Genomic DNA, 21147 nt, shown 5'->3' on the forward strand with positions numbered 1-21147 from the left:
TGCCCAGATGAAGATGGGGTTGCCTTTATCTCACAAATATATATTAAGTATCCCTGACTGGGGACAATGTAGAGGGATAAGATAAATTATATTTAAATAATCTAATATAAATAAGAGCACCAAACAATATATTAGCAAAATAGGGAGAAGAAGAGAAAAACAATAGACATACAGCTGTTTTTTGTTTTCTTTTTTTTTTAAGTATCTTGGTGTGTTCCAGGCTCTGCTAAGTGCTTACAAGCGTCTCATTTAAATCCTCAGGAGACCTCTATGAAGTTGGCAGGTTATTATCTCCATTTTACCTGCTAAAATTGTTACCCTGAAATGGTTACTTTGGTAATGTGAAGAATCTTTCCCAAGAGAATACCTAGTAGTGGTCAAGTTGAAATTCAAGCCCAGACAGTAGAATTCCAAAGTCCACATTTTTAATCATTATACTACCCTGGCTCTTGTGCTCTAAAATACCCTGATTAGGAGAATAGGGGCAGAGGGATTAACTTGAATGGAAAAGCCTAAAGGCACTAACAGCGAAGAGCAAGAACAAGATTCTGGGAAGGGTTGAGGGGAGCATTCATGAGCACCCTGTGGGCAGGCTAGAGAGGCAGGTGACTGCCAGGATAAGTAGATTATAATAAAGGGTGTGCCTTGGGTCCTCCAGAGACAGAAGGAAGGGCTAAAGCCCAAGACTGTCCATGGCTAGGGTATGGAAATGGGACTGGGTAAAGAGAAGGGTCCTAAAGACTTAAGGGAAGTTGTGCCAGGTGCTAACAAATACCAGATGATATTTTAAATGCTGAAAATCCATTCATTCTTCTATATCCAATATGCAGTCATTTACCTCAATATGATTTACCTCCACTTTAGAGAGTTCAATTCAACCAACTTTGCTGAACACCTTCTATATACAAAGTACTGTCCCTGGCATAGCAAGTTTATATACATTTTTTAATGGGGCTTCCAACCTACATAAGAAACAGAAACATATATAAAATAGCATTAGCACAGGACAAAATATAATACATTATATAACAAATATTCAAAGTACTGTTAAGGTTTGGAAAGGAAGAGCACTAAATCCTAAGGAGAATCTGGCAGGGGTGATTTAAGCTGAGATATAAGCTAAAGGCCACATTTGGAAAATGGTGAGTGGATGATTGTGACTGAAGACCGTATACAAAGGTATATCTTGGGAGTTAAACCTGAAAAAAAGTGAAAGGCCGAAGTGTGGAGGGCTTTAAACATCACGCTAAGAAGGAGATTGTTGATCTCAACATTGGATTTTCAGTTAAGCAGAAATAAGGCTAGCATCAATAGTCAATTGACTCTAAAATGATAGATTCCTAAGATAGAGTTACCGAGGTACAGTCCTGAGGTCTATTTCCACCACCTGGTTTGAGGCTGCATCTTCCTGACCATCCTCACAGCCCCTCAGAACACTGATCAACTTCTCCCCCTGCTGCCCCTTTAAGGACCTGACACTGGCTGATCATGGCTGGACCCAAGCCCCACTCTCCACGGACGGAATGTGACTCCAAATAAACTTCTTGAAGGAGATCCAGGCTGCATGTCTGAACATCCTTGTAATATCCCTGGATTTGTGCTCACCCAGTCCTGCAGGTATCCAAGCCATCCCAGTGCCACCCAGACTTTCACAATCGAAAGCCTCCTTCCAGTAATGAGACATTTTTCCTCACATTCGCTGCTCTCTACTGTAAAATTGCCATGATTACCTCCATGTTTCCTCTTTACTGCTATGTGTCAAATTAAATCTTATATCTGCTTTGCTCTCAGAATGCTGTGGTTTCTACCTCTTGGCAGACTTGTCTCTCAGTAATGGTGATATTTTTCTTGTATCTACATCTTTGACAGAGAGTTAGGAAAACCCTTGAGAGTAGTGGCCATGGGAAAACTCCTAAAGAATAGGGTAATATCATAGAGTTTAGAATCCTGAGAAATTCCTGTCAGGTTCCAAGAGCAAGAGAATCTAGATACCATAGAAAGGATACCAGCGGATATAGAGTGTACTAGGCCTAGAGACTCTCTAGGAAATCAGTAAGTTTCAATCTCCTCTTTGATTCTGCTAGTTCCTTGCACCTAAGCATGTGACCTGACACATAGAAAACCGTATGTCAAGGGGACGGATCAGCCACATCCTCATAGGCCACAAAGAGTAGCCAAAGATCAGAGTCAGGACATGGTATGTTGGGATCACAGATGCGAGGGAGCATCATCTCAAGCAAACAGGCATTCCCAAAGAGGAGAGGCAGTCCAGAGATGCCTGGAGATCACTCATGAGGACCTTGAGCAACCCCAGGAAAAAAAACAAACTTGATAGCATCGAGTCAGATTATGTCTGCCATCTCCAGTGACTTTCACAATGCCCAGCTTATAATAACCAGACAATAAATCATTAGTGTGTAAATTAATAGGGACCATGTGTCTTCCTTTGAGTAAACCACCTTCCCAAAGATCGTCAAGTTTTTCCTCCTAGCTTTTCCTCCCCCCACCTCCATTGCCATATAAATGTCTCCTGAGGGGAAGGAATAGGGAAGAGTTTCTATGAAGAGAGAAGGAGATTGAGGATCATCTGCCAGATGAAACGCTGTCAGGGAGCAGAGCTTGAGTTAAATTGTGGTCAAAGTCTCAGATGTCTAGAATGGACCAATCCTTGGTCTGACCTTGAGTGTCAGATTCTTTAAACTAAAATAGGCAACTTACTGATTGGCAGTAACTGTGATAGAAGCAGCTTTCTTAGTATATGGGTTCCCCAGAAGTCTTTAGAGCCCCCTCATTCTGCTCCTGGTTCTCCAAGTACCCAGTCACCACTGGACTTCTGCAACCTGAAAAGACACCATTCATCACTCCACCTAACTGCTTCACTCATCACAATTGACAAGTCCAAACTTGTCCACCACCTAGTTTCTTTGGGAATCAAGCTACACTTTTTTTTCCTGGGCTATCTAGAATGATTAGTTAAAAAGGAAATCAAAACCAAGTAAGTATAAACCACTGTGGGAACTTCTACTTGCCTTTTCCTCACCATCTATTTTTAACAAGAAGGCCTGCTGAGATAAAATGAACTCAATCAATGGAAGCTGAATGGAGGTCACAAATATTTAACTCCTTCAGCCTCTGGGCAGGTCTAGGCTTCTTTACCAGGCAACTGAACCCAAGCAGTTAGAGATCCCTGGGAATAAAATTATTTGTCCACTTAGGTGAGAAAGCTCTATAGCATGCATGTCACAAACAAATCCCGATATCTACCTGGGTCTACATAACTCTACAGAGTTACTTACAGTAACGGAGAAGCCTAAAGGCAGGAGAAGAGATTCATGCTTAACTTTGCAGAAATGGTGCTTGTTGCTTTGACATAAAACTGTCAAAAGTATTTTCTTCATCCCTTTTATTATTGTCATAAAAATATGACTTTCATAAAGCTCTTTTACCCTGGAGGCATAAAATATAAGGCCAAAAATATGAATTTGATTTTATAAAAATTAAGGACTTTTGTTCAACAACAGATGTCACAGACAAAGTTAACAGAGATGTGATAGATTTGGAAAAGATATTTGCTATGCCTAAAACCAATAAGAGACTCCTTCAATCAACAGGAAAAATACAGGAACCCTGTTCCAGTTTGCTAATGCTGCCATTTTGATAAATACCAGAAATGGATTGGCTTTTATAAAGAGGGGCTATTTGGTTACAAAGTTACAGTCTTAAGGCCATAATGTGCCCAAGATATGGCATCAACAGAAGGTACCTTCACTGAAGGCTGATGGTGTCCGGAAAACCTCTGTTACCTGGGAAGGCACGTGGCTGGCATCTGCTCCAGAGTTCTGGTTTCAAAATGGTTTCTTCCCAGGATGTTTCTCTCTAGGCACCTAAGGATGTTCTCTTAGTTTCTCCCAGGCAAACTCCATACTAGCAAAAAGTCTACTTTCAATGGCCATCTCCAAAATATCTGTCTCTCAGCTGCAGCAGCCCTCAGGTGCTTCTGTTTGTGAGCTTTATAGGGCTCCAGTAAACTAATCAAGACCCACACTGAATGAGCAGGGCCACACCTCCATGGAAATAATCTAATCAAAGGTATCACCCACAGTTGGGTGGGTCACATCTCCATGGAAACAGCCTAATCCAAAGATTCCAACCTAATCAACACTAATATGTCTACCCCTACAAGACTGCATCAAAGAACATGGCATTTTGGGGGAGATAATATATCCAAACTGGCACAAGCCCCAGTAAAGAATAGTTGAAGAAAACAGGCAATTTATAGAAGATGAAACACAAAAGGTCAACAGACATATAAAGAGAAAGAGTTAGAACACCTTAGTTAAACAATTGTGAATTAAAGCAATGACGGGATATCACTTTAAACTCAATTGACTGGTAAAAAGTAGAGTGCTGGGTAGCTCCGCATCAGCAGAGAAACATGGATATAGGTGCTGTCATCACTACTGGTGGGAGGATAGACTGGGAAAGCCATCCTGGAGAGCAGAGGATGCAGCTAGTGAAATAAAATATACAATTTTATATGCATGCCCTGTCAACCCGACTCCTGGATATATACTGTCCCTCAAATGATCAAAAACATGTAAGGAGACCAGTACCAATTTGTTTGTCACAGCACCATTTGTGAAGCAGGAAAGCAAAGGCCACATGGGTGTCCAACACTGAGGTATGAATTGATCAGATGTGATAGATACACTCCATTAAAGGCCATGGTTGGATGCTCACTTAGCTACATGGTAGATCATAGAGCTCAGAGAAAATAGTTAATAATGTAAAACACCAATGTAAGGCATTAATAGGGCAATATATGGAAATCCTGTATTTTAAGCCTCTTTGTTCTGTAAACCCAAGACTTCTCTAATAAAAAGTAAATAAATAAAAGAATGATGAAAGGGAAAAAAATAATAATAGTTTTAAGAAGACTATCCATAGCACAATACAGTGTAAATTATAAATTAATGCATGCAAAACAATAGAAGCAAAACGATAACACCAAACACCCAAACATGGAGGAGTGAGCAGGAGAATAGGAGTAGGAAAGGGGGCTTAAAAGAACAAACAAAATAACTTTTAAAAGCCCCCTGTACTCATAGAAGAATCTAGTATAAACAAGCTTGGAAATTAGGAAATTTCACAAGGAAGTATTCTGAAAATCTGATCAGAAAGGGCAGTGAGAATGGAAGGAAAAAAGAGCAGTTTTGTTCCTGTTAACGGCATCCCTTCCAGGTTGTTGACTGGAGCACAAATCAAATCAGGACTGGTGAGCATTGACATCCTTGATGTTCCTGAAAATCAAAGTAAAAAGAGCATTTTTCCCATGTGCTCGTTTATTCAACCATTTTAAGTGCCCATTATGAGCAAGGCACCATTCCTGGTGCCGTAGGGGACACCCCTTGAGAGACCCCGCTTTATGGAGTCTGTACACTTACTGAGAAATCCAAAGCTGCCTAGCCCCCACTTTCACAGCAAATCTGACAACTGGGCCTTGCATCTTGTGCCCGAGGAGTAAATAATATGACTCACTTTCCCTCTCCTTGCCTCTTCCCAACACAGCTCAGCTTTCCACATCTCCTACGGGTCTCTCAGAAATATTCTGAGACTCTCCCCAACTCCTTAAAACAGCAGATTTTTCTTCTCCCTGCTGGGATCCTGGAGAATGGGGAAGGCACCCAACCAGCCTTTTTATTTCCTCTTACCCCAAGCTCATCGTACATTAAGGAAAACTTGAATAGGACAAGGGGTGTATGCCAGGATAAAGCAGAAGGGCACAGCCTTATACTCCTTCATCTGGATCACAGAGAGCTCCTGAGCATGAAGGAGGACCATTAAAAAGAAGAGGAGGGTGTACCTCCACCTCAAAGGCTGATCAACTCTGTAGATAAACTTTGGGCCATTTAAGAGTTCGTACACCTCCTCACTCAGGAAGGAAAACTGGGTATATGCTTAAATCTTCTCTGTAAGCACCACTCAGTCAGCCCTTTTTAATGGAGTTCATTATCTCTTCTTCAGTTCCATGTGGGATTCCTCTTCCCATCGAAAAACAGAAATCGAATGTAGTAAGTAAAATTGAGAGGTGAGTTAAGAAATGTAGATGTATGCTTAAAGTGAAATATTTTATTGTGCTGGTCAGTGGGACATGAATTATTCAAGAACACATGTAAGACTAATTTTAGAAATGGATATTTTGAGTCAAATGTAAAACTTTTCCTAATTCCCTCAATAGAAATTTTGCTCTATTCTTGATAAATTATGTTTTGTGTGCCTCCCAAGATTTCCAATTATATATATATGTAATCTTCTGGCGGAACTGAAAGACAGGGGCACAGATGCAGTGCCCCTCTCTTCTTCCAGTTTGAAGTTATGACTTTGGAAGAAAAAGATAGCAACTGGAAATGAAGAGCTAACCTTGATACAGAGTCAAAGATGAGAATTTGGTCTTCTAGACCTACCATATGAGAATAAGGGCCTCAAGGTCAGATTCTTGGGTAACCTCTATATTGAGAGGGCAAGAGAAGAAAAAGGAGTCAGGGAGAAAGAGCCCCAAGAGATGTGCAAGAAGAGTTAGAAAAGTTTATCATCCCAGGTGTCAAGGCATTTTAAGGACCAGGAAGTCAAAGGCTGCAGAGAGGCATTGAAGAATGGGAAATAAGAAAATTACACTGAATTCAACAGCTTGGAGGTCACTTTAAGAGAGTAGCTTAAAAAAAAAAAAAAAAGAAAAAGAAAAAAAAAGTAGCCACTTCAGAGTAAGCAAGCGTTTAAAGCAACAAAAGATGAAGTGCTAAATGCTTTTTTTCTACTTATATGCTCATTAATTCAACAACTATGTAAAGGCCTCTACCTCCAAAATGTGTCCCAAATCCATCCACTTTTCTTCATCCCCACTGTGGCCACACCAGTCAAAATCCCTTCTCCTGCTTCAAGAGCCTCCACTGCTCCCCCACCCCCCCACCCCCCCACACACAGTGCATTACCTGCAACAATAGCCAACGTATTTAAATGTAAATTAAATCAAATTTTAAATTCTTCAATGACTTTCAAGCACACTTAGTATTAAACCCAAATTTCTCCATCGCTCTGGCTGCCACCTTCCTCTCCAACCCCATCTCCTGCTAATCTCCCATTTGTTCTGATACTCTAGCCACGTTGGCCTCCTTGTCATAGCTTGAATATATCAAATTCATTACTGCCGGTAAAAAAGTTAGAAGTCAAGGTAAAAAAGCAGAGACAGACCTCAAGGCCAGTACCAACAATGCCACAATCCAGAATAAATTAAAGTTTTTTTCTATCATTCAACTACACAAGATGGTTTTGAAGCAGGGTGGGTAAGACGTTTCTGACATTGGGTACTATTCCAGTTTGCTAAAGCTGCTGCAGGTTGCAAATTTACAGTTCTAAAGGTTGCAAATTTACAGTTCTAAGGTCAATAAAGTGTCCAAATGAAGGCATCAACAAGAGGATCCCTTCACTGAGAAAAGGCCAATGGCATCCAGAACACCTCTGTTCTGGCAAGGCATGTGGCTGGCATCTGCTGGTCCTTTGCTCCTGGGTTCTGGTTTCAAAATGGCTTCCTCCAAAATGTCTCTGGGCTTCTGTTTCTCTTAGCTTCTCTCTCTCTCTCAGCTCCTGTGCATCCTTGCTTGTTCTCCCAGGACATTTCTCTCTAAGCATCTGGAGGTCCTCTCTTAGCTTCTCCAGGGCAAACTCAGGGCTTTATTTCTTAGCTTAGCTTCTCCAAACATCTTTCTGTCTGTGTCTCCAAGCATCTGTGTCTATGTTGGCCCCTGAGCTCTCTGAAGGATTCCAGTGAACTAATCAAGACCCACCTTGAATGGGCAGAGTCCCTCCACGGAAATAGTCTAATCAAAATGTCTCAACCACAGTTGAATGGGTCACAATTCCATGGAAACAGCCTAATCAAAAGATCTCACCCATAATAAGTATGCACCTACAAGACTGGATTAAAAGAACATGGCTTTTGTGGGGCACATAATAGATTCAAACCAGCACAGGAACCCTAGACTCAAATTCTGGCTCTCCTACTTTTTGGCCATGTGATGTTGGTAACCCACTCAATCTCTCTGACCTTGGTTTCTTCATCTCTAAAATGGATCAAATAATAGAATCTCAATAGAGAAATAATAGACAATACATTTTATGCTAGTAAGAATTTCAAATGAGAGATACAAGTAAAGCCTGTCACATATTGCTTTGGCATAAATATTAGCTATTATAATGCATTCAGTAATATACAGCTTGAGGTTCTGTGCTAAACTCTGAGAAAGTGAGGTGCCCTCATAGAGTCTATAATCTGTATTTTTTAAAGGGGAAAAAGGGGAAAGGAATTTTTTAATGCTATGTGCAGTAGAAAAAAGAAAAAATAAGTTCATGATAAGTTCCCTGCCTTAGGAAGATATTACAATGTTCAAAGGCGATAGAGAAAAAAGCTGAACTACTCAATTTTACTTATCAAGAAGCATATTCCATTTTCAAAGGATAGAACATTAAGTGAGAAGCACTTGATGGTCAAGACTCATTCATTCCTTGAAGACTGCTAGATGATAGGCACACAGCACAGAGATGACAAAGAAAAAATAGCAACACCCAAGGAGCTTACAATCTGAAGAGGAAAACCAGAAAATTAAAAATTAGTTGTCTTATTGAATAGTTGAGTTACTGTGCTCAGTGCTTTACCGGAGGAAACAAAAGCTGTTACAGGATCCTCAAAAAAAGGACTTGAGCTGAGTCGTGAAAATCGTTGGAAAGGCTCACCGAGTAAGCAAGGTGAGGAGGAAAGGTATTCTCAGCAGAGGGACGTGTGGGGCACTGACAAGAGTTTGATGAATTGGTGTGTATAGACGGGGTGATGATCAGAATATGTAACAATCAGTATGGTGTTTATGGTGTGGATACCTAACAACTGGCATTATTCTTAAACAGCCAATACAACACCGGTGCTACCAATATGAACTCTGTGTGAGGACTTGCTGTGGCTGGTGGGAAGAAGTGAGATGGGAAAGATGGAACCAATTTACCACTTATCAAATCCCTACAGATTAATTTGCCAACAGCCAAGTCACTGAAAATCAATTCACCAAAAATCAATTTGCCAAATGACTGTTTCACTAAAGTATTGGGACACTGTTCAAGGTTTTAGTTTTGCCAAGGCTGGCAAGCTAGGATGCATATAATTTTTGTATGTATTTTACATTTCAGATGCTCAATGTTCATATGTATCTGAGCTAGTTTTCCCCTTTAGTCTTTTCTATTTTCGTGAACTTACATCTTACCTCCCTGTGCACCTACCTTTGCCTTTGCAGGGAACCATCCTACACCAAATTGATGTATTTTTCTGGCTGTTTTCTGACTTATTTTTCAGATATTTGGCTTTGGCAAATAGTTCTAGAGCCAGAAAGTTAGGAAAACAGCAATCAGATCATCAAGGGCTTTTAGAGGCCATATGCATAGTAGGTTAAGGGCTCAGTTTCTGGAGCTCCCCTTCTGAGTTCAAATTTGAGTCTTGCCATTTGTTAGCAGTGTGACTTCAAGCAAGAATTTTAACCTCCTTGTACCCCTTCTTCCTAATCCATAAAATAGAGATAATGATAGCACTTACGTAATAGGATTCTTATCCTTTGTGTTTAGAACAGTATCTGGTGCTTAGCAAACAATCAGTCCACGATGGCCATTAATAACATACCAGGCTTAGGTGTGAGCAGCCACCTTCCGGATTTGGCCTAGTAGACAAGCTGCAGCCTGCCCTTGAGTTCCCCCCGCCCATCGAGTGGTGCCAAGATGGCGCCCACATCCTGCTTCCGGCTTCTGATGTATGTAACCACCCGCTGTATTCACCAATCATGCTTGTGTGCGTGGCGTTAGCCCATTGGATACACGCAAGGTTTATAAGAAAGTTCCCGGGCAAAGCTCGGGGAGACAGCCCACAAGGAGCCGTACCTGACGGCCGCATCGAGGTTGTTCTCCCCCGAGGTGTCTCGCCCCGGGTGGAACCTGTAAAGATGATGATTGCCTAGTCCCATTAAAAGTTTATCTGCTTTACCACCGCGAGTCCTGAGTGATCACAAGTGCTCCGGGTAAGACGTTGTCCGCACCCTCTCTCCCCTTATCTCTCTGGTCCCCATCGCCGGCCGACCGAGGACTCGAGGCGGGGCGGAGAAGCGCCGGACAAGTGGTGGCCCGTACGGGGACCTTCGAACCCGCAACCTCATTTGCGTTCCCCTCGCCCCGACGGAGACGTGCTCCCGGGATCCGTGGTTTGACCTCCGCGACTGATCACCGCGAGAAGGTAAGCACCCCCTTTCCATACGAGGACTAGGGCCCGTGGGCGTTCAGGTAGCCCCGGGGACTCGGAAGAGCTCTCCGAGTGATTACAAGACAGTGCCGGCTGCAAGCATGGGGCAGTCCGGGAGTTCACCCCTACTAACCCCCTTAAAGACCCTTTTGAAACAGTGGGGTATCTCAGTTAAGAGAAGCTCTCTCCAGCGATTTTTTGATGATGTGGCCACTTTTGCCCCCTGGTTTCCTTGTTCTGGCAGCCTTAATCTGCCCTCTTGGATGAAACTTGGTCGTGATATAGACCGAGCGCGCCAAACGGGTGTCTGTTTGGACCCGATTCTAGTCCTTATATGGGAGACTGTTCGTGCAGTACTTGAGTTAGAATCAGCCACAGGCCTAACTACGCCTACCGCCTTGTTGCAGGCACGACATGCACTCCAAGAGGCTCAGTCTGTTTCATCTGCGGAGGGCTCCCATAAGGGCAAGCCGCCGGAGTCGAGTGCTAGTTCTGATAATTCTGACTCAGAATCTGAAAGTGAGGCAGATGAAGGGCCGGAAGCGCCTCCGCTGATTGACCTAGAGGGGCCTCCTGTCTCACCCACGCGGCCCTCCGCCCCACCAGCAACGGCTGCTGCGCCTCAGAGGATGCACCTGCATCCGGTGGATGGTTTCAGCGGTTCCGTAAAGGGCCCTTATAGAGGGCTCCCTCTGGCGGACATGCCGAGTACATACCCTAACCTTCCCGCGCAATGCCCAGAATCCCCACCCGACTACGCGGACCCTCCGCACCCTTCACCCAATAGGAGGCATTTTTGGAGGTGGAGCCCTTTTACCACATTCAGACCTTTTGGCGTTCTTGGCGGCTACCGACCGCTGCTCAATGAACCCGAACCAGCCTCCGAGATGTTCCCAGTCATTATCAATCAGCAAGCTCGTAATCATGAATCCTATGATTACAAGCTCTTGAAGGAGCTGAGGCAAGCCGTCCATCAGTACGGCCCTAACGCCCCTTACACCCTGAATATGGTTGAAAACCTCTCCGCCCTAAATCATACACCTGCAGATATCCTTCAGCTGGCTCGCTCTTGCTTGCCTCCTGGCAGGTTTATCGATTGGAAGGCGTGGTTTGAGGAGTTAGCTGAGGAACAAGCCGCAAGAAACGCTGTGGCAAGGCACGGCGGGTGGAATGCGGATATGCTTTTAGGGAAAGGTGCTCACGCCCAGAATCAGACAGGATACCCCCAGGAGGTTTATGCCCAAATTTTTCGCTGTTTCATAGGGGCTTGGAAAAAATTGACAGGGGAAGGAGAGGCGCAGGCTTCGCTTAACGGCATACACCAGGGTCCCACAGAACCTTTTGTAGATTTTGTAGCGAAAATGCAGACTGCGGCTGAGAGGATTTTCTCAGATCCAATGGTTGCAGAAACTGTGGTTAAGCAGATGATTTTTGAGCAATGCAATAAGGAGTGCAAGGTTATCCTGGCACAGAATAAGGGAAAGAGCTTGACAGAGTGGGTTCGGCTTTGCAGGGACGCTGGCAGCCCGTTAACTAATGCGGGGCTGGCTGCTATGTTAGCCAGCTCCTTACAAGTAAACACAAAGGACCCCAGAGCTTTAGAAGTAAAGCCAAAAAGATGCTATGGCTGTGGCCAGTCTGGGCATTTTAAGAGAGACTGCCCCAATAAAGATCAACCGCCTGCCGTTCAGCATCTCCACGGGCCACGTGCAGTCACTAGGCTGTGTGGCCGCTGCCACAAGGGGCCTCACCGCGCCGAGGACTGTAAGTCAGTCTTCAATGCGCAAGGAGTACGCCTTTCTGGTCGTCCTGAGCAAGATTCAAAAAACGGGCAGGGGGGGTCCACCCTCGCGGTGGGCCCCCAAACACACCAACGGACGATGCGGCCCCCATCCAGACCCGCGCATCTCCCGGATCAGCAGGATTGGACCTCCGTGCCACCTCCGGGCTCGTGCTAACCCCAGCTATGGGAGTCCAATTGGTGGGGACCTCTTTCAGGGGGCCCCTTCCAGTAGGAACCGTGGGGCTTATATTAGGGAGAGCATCCATAGCGTTAAGAGGATTAACAATTGTGCCAGGTGTTGTAGACTCAGATTTCACGGGTAATGTCCAGGTTATGGTGCAGTCTCTGCAGGGCACTCTGGTCATTGCAGAGGGCGATAGGTTGGCACAGCTTCTGCTCTTGCCCAGCCTGCATTCAGTCTTTCCAAGCAAGCCAGGACAGAGGGGGAATAAAAGATTTGGGTCCTCCGGAGAAGTTTTTGAGGGTCTTCAGATGTCCCTAGAGTCTCGACCCATGCTGACTCTTAAAGTACAAGGCCGAGCCTTCCTAGGTCTGTTAGATACTGGAGCCGATAGGTCGATTATAAGATAGCAAGATTGGCCCCCCGCTTGGCCAACGAACCAAGCGGAAGACACCATCAGAGGGATCGGCCAAATCTCAGCGCCCATGGTGAGCGCCATTACTCTCCATTGGGAGGATGAGGAAGGGCATCAAGGCAGTTTTCAGCCTTATGTGCTGGCCCTGCCTGTTTCGTTATGGGGAAGAGATATTCTAGCTCAAATGGACGTGACTTTAACCACTGGTTACTCTCCAACTTCTAAACAGTTGCTGAATAGAATGGGATATGTCCCGGGCAGGGGGCTGGGAGCCTCCTTGCAAGGGCGCGTGAAGCCCATTCAGGCTGACTCTAACCCCGGTAGACAAGGCCTGGGTTTTTCCTAGGGGCCACTGAGGGTGCATACCCGCCTACACCTATAAAGTTAACATGGAAAGTTAAGGCTCCAGTCTGGGTACCTCAGTGGCCCTTACCTCAGGAAAAACTTTCAGCATTGCATGCTTTGGTGTCAGATCAGTTGGAGAGGGGGCACATCGTCCCTTCCACGTCACCCTGGAACACCCCTATCTTCGTCATCAAAAAGAAATCAGGTGCGTGGAGGCTTTTACATGATTTGAGGGCCATAAATAGTTGCATGGAGCCTCTAGGACCTGTCCAGATGGGGTTGCCCCTTCTCTCAACTCTGCCGGAGCGGTGGCCTGTTGTTGTCATAGACATTAGAGATTGCTTCTTTTCTATCCCACTTCACCCTGAGGATGCCTCAAAATTTGCTTTAAGACAGACAACGGCCCGGCTTACGTTAGCAAAGCTTTTCAAAAGTTTTGTGATGTTATGGAAGTTAACCTAAAACACGGCATCCCATACAACCCTCAGGGGCAGGGTGTCATCGAGAGAGCGCATAGGACCATTAAAGAACTATTGCAAAAGCAAAAGGAGGGAATAGGTCATGGTCTGTCCCCCAGGGCCCAATTGTCTGCCGCCCTATTTACATACAATTATTTAAATGAAAACGCATCAACCATGACGCCTGCCCTACAACATACCACCCCAGGTCCTCCGCATAGAGGCCTGGTCCGTTGGAGGGATGTTCTGTCGGGGCAATGGAAAGGTCCTGACCCAGTGCTCAGCTGGGCCAGAGGCTCTGTTTGTGTCTTTCCCCAGGAACCAGGACGCCAACCAGTGTGGGTACCGGAGAGATTGGTGAGAACCGTGCAGTCGCCTGAGAACACCAAAGAACTGCAGCCTGACGGGTCGTTAAACCCCCAACGTGACCTGTTGGATCCAGTCCTCAACTCGCGTGATGAGCGGTCAAATGATGTCGACGGTGTCGACCACTCCCCAGCAGACCGGGAAGAGGGCCAGGAATATTGACCTTTTTTCCCTCCTGGTTCTCTTGGCCTAATCTGACCAACTGGGTTCTTCTTGCTGTGGGGTTATTAGTAGGTTTGATCATTGTTAAGAGTTTGCTGGAGCGTTTGTTTCAAAGACAACAGCAATTACGTGTTACCGCCATGATGGCCATGTCCTCTGCCTGTAAACTATAGTCCCTCTGCCCAGCACCCATCCCAACCACTCGAAGCTGGGCATTCGGGGGTAAGGTTCGCAGCTAAGTATATGAAAAAATCTCGTATATAAACATTCGGTACCAGTGGCCCTAATTTTTGTCTCAGGTGGACCTCTTACGCAGAGTCCTAGTTGTGGCCAGACGGGACCCTTGGCGTTTGCACAGAGGCTCCTAGTGACGCCCTCGGCACTGGCTACCTTCTCCTAATCCTCCTGTCCCCCAGTTGCGAGACTGAGTACTGCAAGGAGGGCCACGTGGTTTCCGGCTCACGGGTTCTCCGGTCTCTATATGAAGTGAGCATTCTGGTCGGTGCCAGAGGTCCCACCTTGGTATGGCCGGGACCTAGTCCAGACTCCCCAAAGCACCAAAAAAATACGTTGTGGGCTATCTTGGTCCACGGGAGCACATTCATCACTGGAGACACTGGGGCATAAAAAACAAAAAAGGGGGAGATGTGAGCAGCCACCTTCCGGATTTGGCCTAGTAGACAAGCTGCAGCCTGCCCTTGAGTTCCCCCCGCCCATCGAGTGGTGCCAAGATGGCGCCCACATCCTGCTTCCGGCTTCTGATGTATGTAACCACCCGCTGTATTCACCAATCATGCTTGTGTGCGTGGCGTTAGCCCATTGGATACACGCAAGGTTTATAAGAAAGTTCCCGGGCAAAGCTCGGGGAGACAGCCCACAAGGAGCCGTACCTGACGGCCGCATCGAGGTTGTTCTCCCCCGAGGTGTCTCGCCCCGGGTGGAACCTGTAAAGATGATGATTGCCTAGTCCCATTAAAAGTTTATCTGCTTTACCACCGCGAGTCCTGAGTGATCACAAGTGCTCCGGGTAAGACGTTGTCCGCACCCTCTCTCCCCTTATCTCTCTGGTCCCCATCGCCGGCCGACCGAGGACTCGAGGCGGGGCGGAGAAGCGCCGGACACTTAGGAGATTTACTTTATGCTAAAGGTGGTTGGGAATCAGTGAAGGACTTTGCAGTCTGGGGACTAGATTAGAAGTGGTTGAGAATGGAAGCTGTTGCAATCGTCCACCAAGCAATGATGAGGACATAAACTAAGTATTGGCAGTGAGGAAGGAGAAGAGAGAAGACGTTAAGGGAACACTCAGTTGCCTGGAATTAAGCCAGATTTCTAAATCCATAGACAGGATGAGAAAGTAATGGGAGGGTTTATGCATTAGCTGCAGAACTGATGCTGGCCATCTTTAAGGAAATCCATGGAATGATAGAAGAGCCAGGAGAAGGAAGGCAACGGTCCAACTTTCCAAAAAGGAAAACTCTATTATTTACTTTAGTATAGAGGGCCAAATTCTAGAATGGTTTATTAATGGAATAGTTTGTATTCACTGGTAGTCAGTGTTCCTAAAGGCAAATGAATTACATTTTGATTTATCTACAGTGTTTTTTGGTTCTTGGGCTAGAAAAAGCAGGCTTTGGTAAGGGTTTGGTTTGATTTGGTTTGGTTTGGTTTGATTTGTTTGTTTGTTGTCTATAACTGTTGGCATTTCTAGGTTGTCAGCTCTTCAGATCCAAGTCTGGGATATGTGAGGCAAAAAGGAAACCCAGCAGATTCACCTCTGTTTTATTTTTTGTGTCCTGTGACTCTTCCTATGAACTTTTAGTAAAATTTAATTTCTTTCTTTTTCGGGGGGGGGGGGTAAGCCGGAAGTCTTAATATTTTCTTCCCAAATTTTGTGTACCCCAATTTTGAATCCACTAGGTAGGTGAAGGAATATTATACAGAAATGCTATATACAAAAAATGAAATACAGAAAGCCATGAAAATTTAACAGATGGCTACTCTGTTTGATAATGGAACAAGGATTCCAAAAAAGTACCTCAAGCTAGAATGATGAACGGAAACTATCAAGAAGAAATTTAATAGGCAAAAATGTGAAAATCTACATATAAAATTAAGATACAGGATGAGAATAGCTTGACCAACAGGGATGATCCTCCCCACCCCATCCCCCCCCCCACTCCCTCCTTCCCGGTTCACATGGAAAATACCTCAGGGTTTGGATAACTGCTAGCTCAATTCAATATAGCAGCAGAAAAGCTGTCCAATACATGTTAGGGTGGTTTGCACAAAATAGGCACTCACAAATTGTGTTTTGAATCAATTATATTGAAAGCAGCAAATGCAACACTACGCTGTACCAAAACAATTACAGTCTACAGTACGAGGAAAGTAATAATTCCATGAGGATCTGCATAAATCAATTATATCTAAAATATCGCATCCATTCTTGCACATGTTGAAAAAATAAAGTGGTGCTATTATGTTTTTCTTCAGATTGTAAAAGTAATACATTCCCTTTGTAAGCAATTTGGAAGGTATAGGAAAGCTTACAAACGAAAATTGAAATTGTCCATCAATAACCACTGCAAACTATTTCCAGGTCCACACTTTCTAATCTCATTGATTCAATACTTATTTATTGGGTGCCTGTGATATGCCAGGAATTGTGTTAGACATGAGTGATACAGTAATGAACAAAAGAAGCACAGTCCTTGCCCTTGGGGAGCAGGGGATATAGGGAAGAAAACCTGAAAGCAGGCAGTTTACTCTGTAAAAGAATGCCCAGGACAATTACAGATGTGGAAGCAATGTTATTTGAGGGATAAGTTAGTTGAAGGAACTAAGTCTGTTTAGTTGGCAGAGGAAAACACTAAGGAGAAATCTCATGCCTGTCTTCAAATAATTAAAGGCTTGGTTGTATTATCCTTGAGGGCAGAAGCATGATCAATGTATGGAAGTTACAAGAGGGAAATTTTTGATTCAGTACAAGAAAGAATTTTCTCATAATTGGAATAGACTGAAATTTTTAGAGGCCACATTAGAAGTAGTGAATTCCCCACTCCAAAAGTGGCAAGGCTCTATGGCCATCATTAGGAGGGGCATGGGGAGGGCTCATTCACAGAGGCATTGGACCCTTGGTCATCTTTTGTGAAAGGTAAACTCACAGGCAAAGCATTAAAAGAAAAAAAGTGCTTACTTGCAAAATTTTGCAGAAGACTGGCTCACTGAATAAAAAATATAGCAGATATTTAAAGCAAAACACCACAAAGCTAACAAAGTTATATTTGGATTATTCACGATGGAAAATAGTTTTCTCACATAATTAACATATCTGCAAGGTTTGTCACATATATTAGAAAAGTAAGAGATAAGGTTGTTTTTGTTAGGGAGTCAATAACATAAAAAAGGACATTTTGAACACTTTGGCAAAAGTGCTAGATACTGTTATCCTGGTTTTGTTTGTTTGTTCATTTGCTTGCTTGCTTGCTTGCATGTTTGTTTCATCTCATGGTGCAACATGTTTTCTTTTCTTTTATCCTGAGACATGAGGTGCAGGTAAGATGTCAGTTTGCATTCATGTTTCAAATTCTGAGATTCCATGATAATATGATGGGATTGGGATTACCAAATTATTGTGCTTCATGAAAAGGAACCTGCGATAAACTAAGGTTAAGAAAACTGGAAGAGACGTGAGGTGTTGAGGAGGAATGTATGCATGATGTCTGTAGTTGCAGAAGCATTTTGTGGTCAAAAAGCAAGCATGAAGAAAAGGTCAAAAGAATTTTATAAACGACTGAACCACTGCAAAGATCAACTACTTCTGGCTTCTCAATTTGTAGAACAAATGTGTACTTATTTTTTTAAATCACTGTAGATGGGTTCATGCTCCTTGCAGTTGAAATTATTCCCTCTTGTAACATATGATTATTGAATAGTCTAACATAAGTGGGAAAAGACTAAAATGACTGGAAATATTTTCCAAGAGATAATCCATATTTTGTTCACTCAAATCACTCTCCATTCACATACAAGCATACAGCAGGCTTTATATTTTATTACCATGGGCATATTTCAGAATAGAAAGTAAAAGTTCCTTGAAGTCAAAAATCATTTGTTTCATAATAAGCCTACCATTACCGAAAATATTTTGCCAGGTAAGCAGAAGGGAGAAGAAAGAGTAGATGGTGATTTTGAGAGAGTGAGGGAAATGGTAGAGTGCATTCACATGAAACCAGAGATAAAGGCGGCTGGCTCACAAGACCCCCTTCTTCATAGGATGTGGCAAGATCCTAGAGGGAAAAGTTACACAGTGCACTGACTCCTAAACAGCCAGTTCCCAACCTCCCGAGAATTCTTGGCTACAGCCATGGTCTAGAAGCATCAGAGCCACTATACCTGATGCCACTATATGGAATGAGATCATGAGTGCCCTATTTGTGACTATCATGGACCAGAGACCAGAGGGCACCCTCATGTCTGACACTGAATAAAATTGGAAGACATTGGCACAGCCCCAGGATCCAGGTAAGGGCAGGGAACCAGCAGAACGAGGAGTTAAAGCCAGATTTCAACTGATACATAGAACATTTCCTCATGCACTATTTCTTGCATACCCAAGTTTGTGGACCAACACACCAAAACTCCCACTCATCCTGCCTGATTTGCCTATTTCACTTTCAACAATTTTTTGCAAAATCTTTCCCTTGATGCCAAATATGCTCTGCATCTTTCCTCACACCAATTCTAGTCTCACATTTCTTGACCCAAGTCAGTATTTCTTAAACTCTTGGAGGGGAGATATGTGAGGATCCAGGGCCCGGGGCACCACTCCTTCTTCCATTATGAGATACACACAGCCGCCTACATGACCAGGCAACAGGCCCCTCCACCTGTGGAGTGGAGGTTGGGGGGGAAACATTAAAACTTCCCTCCCCTAATCACTGTTAGTAACCAAATCTCACAAGACATTGTTGTAACCAAGTCTTGCAAGAAACCCCATTGTCACAAAACTTTATGATGTCCCCTACTCCCCACCCCCCACCTGGCCCTCCTCCCTCTCTCTCTGCATGGAATGGTGGAACACTGACTTCACTGTCCTGATCTGTTGCCATCGGGAAAAATCATCTCCTGTTTTGTAAGTCCCTAATTAAATTCACAGATAACTCCATTCCAAGTCTATTCTTTGGTCTTGGGGCTAATCTGGGTTGCCTCCAGGGATCTGCACCTCCTTCTTAAAAGAATCTGTCTTCTTACCTATCTCTCTATTATCTCCCTCCCTCCCTCCCTATCTCTCACAAATGCTATGCATTTTACCTTACTGTTTTTCCAAAATACTGTTTTTCAAAAATGATAATTTGGCTTAAGCAATGTCTAGGATGTCCATAGTGGCCGAGTCTCTGCCTTTCACATGTGCAAGCCTATCTGATCTACTGTTGTGTGGCAATTTTAAAACATGGCCACAAATTCTTGGACACTCCACCCATCAAGAGACGAGGTCTTTGTCCCCTGCCCTTGAATTTTGGAGGTTTGTGACTGCTTTAATCAAAAGAGTATGAGGGTAGTTAGGTCATAAAAGACCATGGAGCATTCACCTCACTGTGCTGAACACTTGCTCTTGCAGCCCCAAGCTGCCCTGTGAACAGTACAGCTGCCCTGAGGCTGCCGTGCACCGAGGGCACCAAGCCCATGAGAGGCCACTCATAGGTGCCCCATGTGGTGGTCCCAGCTAAGCCCAGTGTTTGGGTCACCTTAGCCCATGCACCAGACATGTGAGCAAAGAGACTTCTAGATGATTCCAACCCTCAGTTCAAGTCACCCCCAGTTGTCTGAACCTTCCCAGCTCTGGCCCAGACATCTAAGAATAGGCCTATTTCCTGTCTGAATTCCCAACCCACAGAATCAGTGAGCATAATACAACAGTTGATATTTTATGCCACTAAGTTTGATGTAGTTTGTTATGTGACAACAGGTGACTGAAACATGCCATGTGACAGAGGCTGGAAGACAGCAGAATATGACAAATGGGGATAAAAACTAAAGGACAAATGGGGTGGGATGGGGGGATGATTTGGGTGTTCTTTTTTCACTTTTACTTTTTATTCTTGTTCTGGTTCTTTCTGATGTAAGGAAAACGTTCAGAGATAGATTGTGGTGATGAACGCATAACTATGTTATCATACTGTGGACAGTGGATTGTATACCATGGATGATTGTATGGTGTGTGAATGTATTTCAATAAAACTGAATTTAATAATAAAAAAAAAAAATGGATATAACCTGAACATTCTGTAGGAAAGCCAGAGGGTTTTAAGTTGGGAAGAGAGGAGGGTGGATTAAGAATATGAATTTTTAAAAAGAAGGCACACATATGATGAGAAATGAGAAATTAGAGCCCCATGTGAAGCACCATGTGGGCCAATTATAAGGCTAATTGCATGCCAATAAAGGCATAGGGAACTGGAAAAGGAATAGTGGAATATGTGCTTTGGGACAAGAATTATTGGATGAAAAGAAGAGAAACATAGCATGGGTAAAATGGGGCTAAAGATCTCAAAACTTTCCATGGTATTTAGCAATTTTGCCAGGAGCTTCTAACCTTGTGAAGGTGAACTTTCTAGTTAATATCTTTGTGAGACTCAGTTAAAGTGGTCTGTTTTTGATAATGTGTTGACGATGATTCTTTAACTCTGGCAACAGTCTCCTACCCAATGTAAATCAAATTTTCTTTTATGAAAGGAGGAGTCCTACAATTATAGTTGCAGATATTTCTAGAGTTGTCAGAACTATGCTGGCACAAGCACAAACTTACAATGAACTATAGTAGGAAAAGGTATTATAAAAGAGTTTATAATGCTTGTAATGTTCTGCTCTTGATGGATTTTTTTTTTTTTTCTTTTCCCACAGTGGCCATTTATAATGGGTAGAGAAAAGCATTCTAGGACCTCTGCTCTGCTAAGTGACAGTGCTGTCTTTATGTACTTGTTGGCAAAAGGAGAGTCCAGGGGTAAAGTTCCTCAAGTTGCTTTGGATCAACTAAAAAGTTTCACATTTTATGAACTCAGTGGAATTGAGAGAAAAGTCCAAAATGAGGTGTTTATATTTTCAGGACAGTTT

Source organism: Choloepus didactylus, chromosome 8 (assembly GCF_015220235.1).
Source record: "Choloepus didactylus isolate mChoDid1 chromosome 8, mChoDid1.pri, whole genome shotgun sequence".
NCBI lineage: Eukaryota > Metazoa > Chordata > Mammalia > Pilosa > Megalonychidae > Choloepus > Choloepus didactylus.